Below are 9,628 nucleotides of genomic sequence, written 5' to 3'. Positions count from 1 at the left end.
GGATGAGGTAATGGTTGTCATGTTATTTTTTTTCGATGACGTTCCTTGTTACATATTCAAAAACATTAACCAATATTGCATATCAATAATTATTATAATGGATATAATTACAAAATACTTACACTATAACGTAAATTAAAAGTTAAGCGCACAAAAAAAAACTGGATTTTTACACTTATTTTGAATTTTACTCGAATACAAATACAAATACAAATACTTTTCCCCCCTCAACAAATACAAATACAGATACAAATACCGGCTGCTTTGCACACCCCTAATATATATATATATATATATATATATATATATATATATATATATATATATATATATATTGTATAGCTATAATAGTTGTATCAAATGAATAAGGAAATTATAGTGCCTTGAATTTATTAAGTAGGGCCTAAAGCTTAATTTCGTTCGTTTCGCTCTCTGGAAATGTAAAGAAAAAAATAGTTTTTATTCGGAATTCGTTTTTAAACCCTGGTTTTAAACAAGCATATACATGAGATAATTTATATATTATTGCTTGAATAAACGTTTAAAAATATTCCTTTATACAGATTTAAATAGTTTCATTTTCGAAGTAGGCCACTCTAAATTATGTCAGTGATTCTCCAATGATAAATATGTTCATTAATTATTTTATTTCGATCTACAGTGCAATAAAAGTTATTAGCCTATAGCCCTAAATATTAGAGACTAAAGCTAATTCCTTTTTTCTTAACTTTTATTTTTCTAAAAATTATTAAGAATATTAAATCAACTATATAGGCTAGGTTATAACGACTTTTCTTATACAAACAGAACGAATGCACTTCAAAACGAAGTTCTATAAAATCAGGAATCACGAATATGACAAAATAATAATAATAATTTTATATATATATATATATATATATATATATATATATATATTAGTAGTGGGCCGTTATCGGCGTTAACGTGCTGCGTTAACGTGAAACTCTTATCGCGCGATAAAAAAAATATCGCCGTTAATCTATTCTCAAATTTGGGTTGGGAGCTGGGTCTAAACTACGCAAGCTATGATGACTTTCACCGTGATAGTTTAACTCGGATGTATACCGAAGACTGTAGAATATGTTCGCGCGTTTACGTCTCCTCCGCCAAAACACAGACGGGGTCGCGTCGTCCTCCATTCATAAAAACAGAATCTACTATAGCGAAATGCCACGTAAATTCGTCGTTTTTTTTGGATTCATAAATCAAATGTTGGTCAGTCACTTAATTCAAATCGCGATATGGACTAGTGTATGTGAAAACTGAAATGCAAAAAGACCGTTTTAATATGAATCCGAAATGTTCCGTTTGCCTAGCTGTATGTATGAATGAATGGTGGAGACGCGCTTTTACTACACGCATACTGAAACACACGTGACGCTCCCGGTAATTTTTGGCATTTTCATCTCACATGAACAGATAAACTCAATCTCCCAAACTGCTGTGAGTGTCACTTTTACCGTTTCATTTGAGAAAACTAGCATCATATCATACTGTATACACAGAAACTTCACGGCAACCTGTCAAAATAAAAGTACCGTGTAACATGTAATGGGTTGGGTAGGTGTTGACGTTAAAAAAACACACAATCTAATAGGTAGAAAAAATAATTTCATTGTTAGTTAGTTAGTAAACACAAGTACATCTAATTGAACATAATTTATTTTCATCAACAAATGATCATAGAACAGCTTTATGAGCTTTATGATCCATTCTCAAAGACTTTAAGTCATTATTTGGGTAGCACACATATTCTGAATGCCTTCAGCAGAATTCAAATCAGCCATTTTAATCTAGATTAATCTAGATTAATTCCAAGATTTAATCTAGATTAATCTAGATTAAAAAAATTAATCTATGCCCACCCCTAATATATATATATATATATATATATATATATATATATAGGCCTATATTATGATTATTATTATTAATTGTATAGCTATAATAGTAATAGGAAATTATAGTGCCTTGAATTTATTAAGTAATGCTTAATTTCGTTCATTTCGCTCTCTGGAAATGTAAAGAAAAAATCCTGTTTTTACCTGGAATTCGTTTTTAAACCCTGGTTTTAAACAAGCATATACATGAGATAATTTATTGCTTGAATAAACGTTAAAAAACAGTGCTTAATTTTATAATTAAGGAAATTAAACAGACCTAGGCATTTGAAAAGACATAGTGAAATGTGTCTAATAATTCCAAAAAGAAAGAGAAACATTGGACATAATCAAAATATTCGAGACATTTATTAGGAATACCATTTCTTAACAATAAGATGATGCATGTGTTTATCAGTCTAATCGAAGTGTGCGTCTCTCGCTCTCCCAACAAAAATCCCACCCCCTGTCAGAAAATACATAAAGCTGACATTACTGAGCTATATGCGTTTAGAAGTAGCTTATTAAAATGGTACAATGGCATTGATCAGTTCAACGTGTTGGAAATCGGGGATTTTGTCCCGCGTCAGCATTTATTCTACAGTTAATAACACTCAACATTCAAAAGGTAAATATTATTCAGCCAATAAAGTGTAGGTCTATGTATTTCATTGAAAAGTGTGTCTAGTACTACATAAATCACAAAGGTTTAATTGGCATCTTTATTTCAAACGACCCGACCGACCCCAACGGATCAACCCGCGCATCACTGGTTCACACCCCTAGTCAAAACGCAATGCAAAAGCGCCTGCTTGGCAATATTTTGGGTTCAAAGTTTTTTTTTTTTTTGTTTTTTTTATCGTTGTGGTCCATTCAAACAATTGACGCCGAATTGCCAATTCCCGCAAAAGTGAAAGTATAATACGCATTTATAAGCTATTTAAATGCAGGAAAAAAAATGGGAAACCCACACCCCCATGGTGATACTGGTATTACCGGTGTTGTCACATGTAGGCATGGGGTGATAACCGGTTTCAAGGTTTACCGCGGTTTGAAAAAGTCACGGTTTCAAAACCGCAAACAAAAAATGTTATACCGTTCCTACGATATGTGCCTTTTCTGTGTCGTCAAAGTGAAAGCGCAGGACTCTCTACTAGGTTGTGTGTGTATACCTGCAGAGAAAACAATGCAGCCCCTCTCCCAGCGGTTAGTGCTGTAGACGTGTGTCTGTGATTGTGCTCGTGATACACAGTCAGTGAGACTCAGCAGTGATATATAAGTTCAGGATGGACGAAGCAGGAGGTGAACCCACACAACACAGAGTGGGGAATAGCAGACTATATGTACTAACCTTACGTTTCTGTGATTGAACATTAGTACAACAATTAAGTTGAAGTGAAATCACGTCTTTGCTTTTAATCCTTCTGCCACGTTAAAGGTGCAGTGTGTAGGTTTTTGCGGCATCTAGTGGCGAAGTGGTGAGTTGCAACAGTCCAGCGCTCGCCTCTCCCTTTACAGAACTACGGAAGACCATACAGGATTAAAATCTCACTGTTTTTGACAGCAGCGAATAGTGAGATTTCTTTTAAAATGTAATTTAAGGAATTATATTTACTTAATCATTCAACAAAACTATGTTATTGTGAATATTACTGTTACCTGTTCATTATTGTGTCAGTGTTTTTTTTTCACAAGCTGATAATTCCAAGTTAATAAAGACATAATGGTTCATTAAGGTCTTTATGCACCCCTGAAAACACAGTTATTGCACCTCTGTCTAGAGATCATCTTAATTATTACACAGTGCACCTTTAACATCTTTTCAAAATCATGGCATAAAAAAAACCTCGATGGCTCTCACGTGTCTTTGAGTATTTGTTTATTTTTGGAGCTGTCACTAATGGTCATATTTTTGCTTTGATTAGTGATTGCATTTTTTCCATTTAGAAGGATTTGTTTTTGAACATCTCATTTTGTTGATTATTGTTGAGCTGCAGGCTTAGGCTCACACAACTGACTGAAATTTAATTTAATTAAGAAGATATAATTATTTATTTTAATTATTCTGCCTGATGTTCCATGTTACAAAATGTTCTAAATGTTTCCTAAAATAAAATATACTGTGTTCAGCAAAAAAAAAAAAAAAAAAAAAAAATTTACCCAGACATTTAAATATAACATTGTAGAGCAGTAATTACAATACCGTGAAACCGTGATATTTTTATCCAAGGTTATCATACCGTCAGAATCTTATACCGGCCCATGCCTAGTCACATGTCGATTAACCGGTGGGGAAATTTCCTCATCGTCACAACCCTAGTATAAACCAAATGCGGTCCACATATGTTTCAGCAAATGTGGCCCAGGTGTATTAACATGTTTCTGGACCCCATATATCATAAAACAGATGAGGGCTACTTCTGGTTTGGATGTAGCACTGAATAATTTAAATATACATTTGAATTTGTAAATAAGGCCTAAACAATTTTAATAGAATTTGGCTACATTTAGTAGGATACAACACAGTTAACTGATGCAGGCTGATCTGGATATGAGTCTTAAGAAGGCTACTTAATTAGCAATTTAATTTTGAAACATGCTTTTAATGGCATTTTTTAATATTTGAACAGTGTAGCAAAAAATAAATAAATGGGTATAAACACTCATTGTCTACAGTAGCGATCAAAACTAAAGTATCTTAACACGTATGTATTATAACACTTACCTCCTTCCTCCAGGAGGTGGCCACAACTGCACGTCTAAAAAAGTATTTATCATTGAATCATTCATTCAGATGATTCTAATAGTGAAAAAACTCTATTAATTGAGACACTGACTTTTTTATTAGTTTGAATATACAGTACTGTGCAAAAGTTTTAGGCCACTAGGATTTTCACCAAAACAAAAAAGGTTTTAAGTCGGTTATTTCTATCTTTTGCTGTAGTGTGTCTGTAGGAAATATCAGTTTGTATTTCCAAACAATCATTTTGGCATTAATTGTACAAATCCAGAGAGATTTTAGTTTGCACAAGGAGTCTGACAACAGCCAGTGCTCCACACAGAGATCTGATCTCATCCTCATCCAGTCTGTCTGGAATCACATGAAGAAACACAACAAACGGAGACAATCCTAATGGCCTAAAACTTTTGCACAGTACTGTATTTTTATTTTTTTTTAAACTTAAGCAATGAACATTTAGTCAGAACCACTAGTAAATTACGTTATTTTGTTTAGAATTTGTCTAATTAATTTTTTTCTTTAGAATAATGAGAAAATTTTAATCTCCATTTAAAAAAAAAAATAAATAAATTTCAATTTATCCAGAATCATGCAGCTTTAGTTTACATGTTTATTAGTGCATACAATTAATTAATATAAAAGTTTAATTTCATAAAGTACAAGCTGATATCAAAATGATACCTACATTTTTTTTTTTTTTTTTTTGCATTTTGTGTTTTTCTGTTTTCATAGAATACTGTTTTTCCTATATATTTCATTAAGGATTTCTTTAAAAAAAGTTTACAAATGTTGTCTCGGGCTGTTCGTGAACCCAGTCTCGTGTCTCGTCTCGTGGGATAAGTGTCTCGTCACACCCCTATAAACTACATAATCTATCTGATAAATTGTCATTAATATGGCTGTTTGTTTTGTTCTCTTCACAGACTGTGTAGATGTAATCTCACTGCTCAGTCCTGTGAGAGTTTGTCTTCAGCTCTACAGTCCTCAAACTGCCCCCTGAGAGATCTGGACCTGACTAACAATGACCTGCAGGATTCTGGAGTGAAGCTTCTTTCTGAAGGACTGAAGAGTCCAAACTGTCAGCTGGAGATACTGAGGTAACTGGTTTTCCATAAAATAATTAACAAAATGCTACCACAATAAATGGCCATTGATTTTTGTCAACAATCTGCTGTCAATGCAATGCCAGAACAAGAGACAACATTCCCAGATAGCATCCGGATGTGGGCCACCTTTGTCAAAAATGTGGCACAATCAACAAAGACTAATCAGGGTATAAACCAAATGTGGTCCACATATGTTTCAGCAAATGTGGCCCAGGTGTATTAACATGTTTCTGGGCCCCATATATCATAAAACAGATGAGGGCTACTTCTGGTTTAGATGTACATGAAACATGCTTTTAATGACATTTTTTATGTGTACAGTGCAGTAAATAAACAAAAACATAAGTGCAGTATAATAATATCTCTTACAGCTAGAGCCACTGTCCCTCTGTCCTCATCGACTGAGGTGTCCCTCTCTCCAACCCCCATCACCAGCTCACAGCACTCCTTTACCGCTCCGTTAAAGATCCACTGATTTGAACAAAAATATTGTTCCCCATCAGATCTACTATAATGCAAAATGTGCTGTTGTTTGCACACTTGGAAACAAAAACAACACAAAAAACAAACAAACAAAAAAAAAACAGAAAGAGTGAAGGAAGGCTAAAGGCAGTTCAACATTGCAAACATGAATTCAAGGCTGCAGCAGGTGAATCATCATAAAGCATATTTAACAGTGTTTCACACTTTAATTCTTGTAATTAGGGGTATTTTCCATTATAATCACTTGTCTTGATACCAGTAATCTAGTTATCATATATTTATAATATTTTATTAAAATCGTATAAATAGTAGGCCCAAAAACAGTTAAAAGTTAGAGTTAGGTTTAGTGGGGACAGGATATATAGTTTAATTTAAACATTATTCTATGGCAGGTCCTCATAAAACATGGAAACTCAATGTGTGTAGGTGTGCTTAATTTATTTGTTAACATTTTAAGGAACACTGAAAATTAATGTCCCATAAATCCTGGTTTAAAGCACTTAATTTAAGACATTTTCAGATTTTCTGTGACCTAATCTGATCTGTGGTTAATAAGTGTAAACAAAACATTACCTAACTTTTACATATGAGTTAAACACGTTAATTATGGTGTCAGTGAATAATGAACTCACTATTTGCATAAACTGTTAATGAACTATAATAGTTTTGAAATGATTTGAAAGTGGTTTGTTCTTATATTCTTATTATAAAGTGTTATTCGGTACAAACATGAACTCCAGATTATAAACTATTAGGAATGTGATGAGGCCTCATGAGATCTGACTAGTCTCATGAAAACGTGATGATATCCTTATAGAGTTTAATTAGAGCTGCACGATTAATCATTTATAGATTGAAATCTCTATTTAAACACCCAAGCAATCTTATTCCTGAATGGCAATGATTCAGCTGTGTCTATTACGACTGTTTCAGACGCTCCACTGACGCTTACCATGAGAAACAGGTGTTAAAGGCATTCAGATCTGCATTCATGCTGCTGCTGATCCAGAAAGAGCAACACAAACAGTCTGTTTGACCACATAATCATCATTATTTCTGTTACAGACATTTACGTGACAAGTACTGGGATAAAAGTATATAGTTTGGGTATAAACACTCATTGTCTACAGTAGCGATCAAAACTAAAATATCTTAACACGTATGTATTATAACACTTACCCTCTTCCTCCAGGAGGAGGCCACAACTGCATTGAATCATTCATTCAGATGATTCTAAAAGTGAAAAAAAAAAACTCTTAATTGAGACTCTGACTCCTTTTTTTTTATTAGTTTGAATATACAGTACTGTGCAAAAGTTTTAGGCCACTAGGATTTTCACCAAAACAAAAAAGGTTTTAAGTCAGTTATTTCTATTGTTTGCTGTAGTGTGTCAGTAGGAAATATCAGTTTGCATATCCAAACATTCATTTTGCCATTAATTGTACAAATCCAGAGAGATTTTAGTTTGCACAAGGAGTCTGACAACAGCCAGTGCTCCACACAGAGATCTGATCTCATCCTCATCCAGTCTGTCTGGAATCACATGAACAAACACAACAAACAGAGACAGACTAAACCCAGAAGAACTGTGGCAACATCTCCAAGATGCTTCAAGACACCTATCTGCAAAGCTACCTGAAGAACTATGCACAAGTACACCTATAGGGCTAAAGCTACTTTAAACTCAAAGGATGGTTCAATTCAATTCAAGTTTATTTGTAAAGCGCTTTTTACAATACAAATTGTTGCAGAGCAGCTGTACAAAAGTTTTAGGCTACTACAATATATTTAGTAGCTTATTAGTGGTGAATACTGTATGTTGAGTCGATGTACATATGATATAAATATTAAATCAGTAACTGTGTAATCAAACAGATGATGAACACTAATTGCAATGATTATGTGCTGTAATCGACTTGTAGGAAAATAATGTAGTGCTGTATGTTGTTTCAAGGCTGGCATCATCTGCGGTCCTCTGAGGGGTTGGCATCATCTCTTCTTCTGAATCCAGGCTGAATCTTGTGTAAACCCTAGTTACCACGGGATGGTCACACCAAATGTTGATTTAATTTAGTTAATAGAAGTTAATTGATGAAGAAAATCTATTTTACATTATTTTTGACAGCATCCTCATTTTTACACGAGGATATAACTTTTAACAATACTGTAGCTTTGCAGATAGGTCTCTTGATGCATCTTGGAGACTTTGCCACAGTTCTTCTGGATTTAGTCTGTCTCCGTTTGTTGTGTTTCTTCATGTGATACCAGACAGACTGGATGATGACTGGATGACCAAACTGCTTCAAAACAGCATCCCATGAACCTTGAGGTTCATAAACATTCCCTCATATCTCTTATTATGAGGACAAACAGGCCATGAAACCACAGTCATAAGACTAAACAACAATGGAAAAATATGTATAAAAAACAACAATAATATAACATAATATAAATGACTAATCAATTAATGAATCAATGAAATGGACATATAAATGACTATAATGATTATTATAAGTTATTATGATTAAATGGAATAATTACATGATAAATGATTGTAAATGAATGAAGGATATGGAAAAGAAAGTAAAACACAACACAAATGTATGGTTGCTCTCTTGAAGCAACACACACACAGTTTGCATTTGAGGATCCTCAGATCCTTCGTCTTGTAGGATAAGTGTCTCGTCACTAGGGCTGGTCCGAATACCATTTTTTGAGCTTTGAAGCTTCGGTAGTAATCAACATCGAATATTCCAAGGTTCGGTGGGAGGGGCTGAACATATTCTTCTCTCTAATAAAGGCAGGAATCTCTGTATGCGGCGCGCCTCACGCAGGCAGAGCTTATATGCTTCATGAACGGACACCGCGCTAGTGATACAAAACACACAGGTCTGTTAAGTGCAATACTTTTAATAAGATAGCCTAACATTTTTTAACAAACAAATCACTCCCAAATCAGAAATTAGCACAGTAATTACTGGCACCGTAAAAAGTAGGCTATTTAAATAAAAGAAGAATGGAAAAAATGGCGCGGTGTTTATATATAAATAAATGATTCATATCTAAATTATTTATTAGTAATAATATATACATTATATTAGGGATGGGCGATATGGCCTAAATTCCATATTGCGATATACATTGCAGCCTCTTGCGATAACGATATATATTGCGATATATAAATTATAATAGAACCATTTCAGAACAGGTTACATAGACCCTTAGGAAAGCCAAACTGCTAATTTTATTTTTATTTTATTTTTTTCTTAAGAAATAAAGAAACGTTGCATGTCGTTTTAAGAACATTTATTGTGCAAAAGCAAAACTGTAATTAAACAACACAGTGTTGCAGACAAATAAACTAAATGTAGTGGTGGAACAGATTAGTCGTGTTACCT

The sequence above is a fragment of the Garra rufa genome, chromosome 4, assembly GCF_049309525.1.
Source record: "Garra rufa chromosome 4, GarRuf1.0, whole genome shotgun sequence".
NCBI classification, from domain to species: domain Eukaryota; kingdom Metazoa; phylum Chordata; class Actinopteri; order Cypriniformes; family Cyprinidae; genus Garra; species Garra rufa.
The sequence above is the reverse complement of the archived record's forward strand: the minus strand, read 5'-3'. Positions refer to the sequence as shown.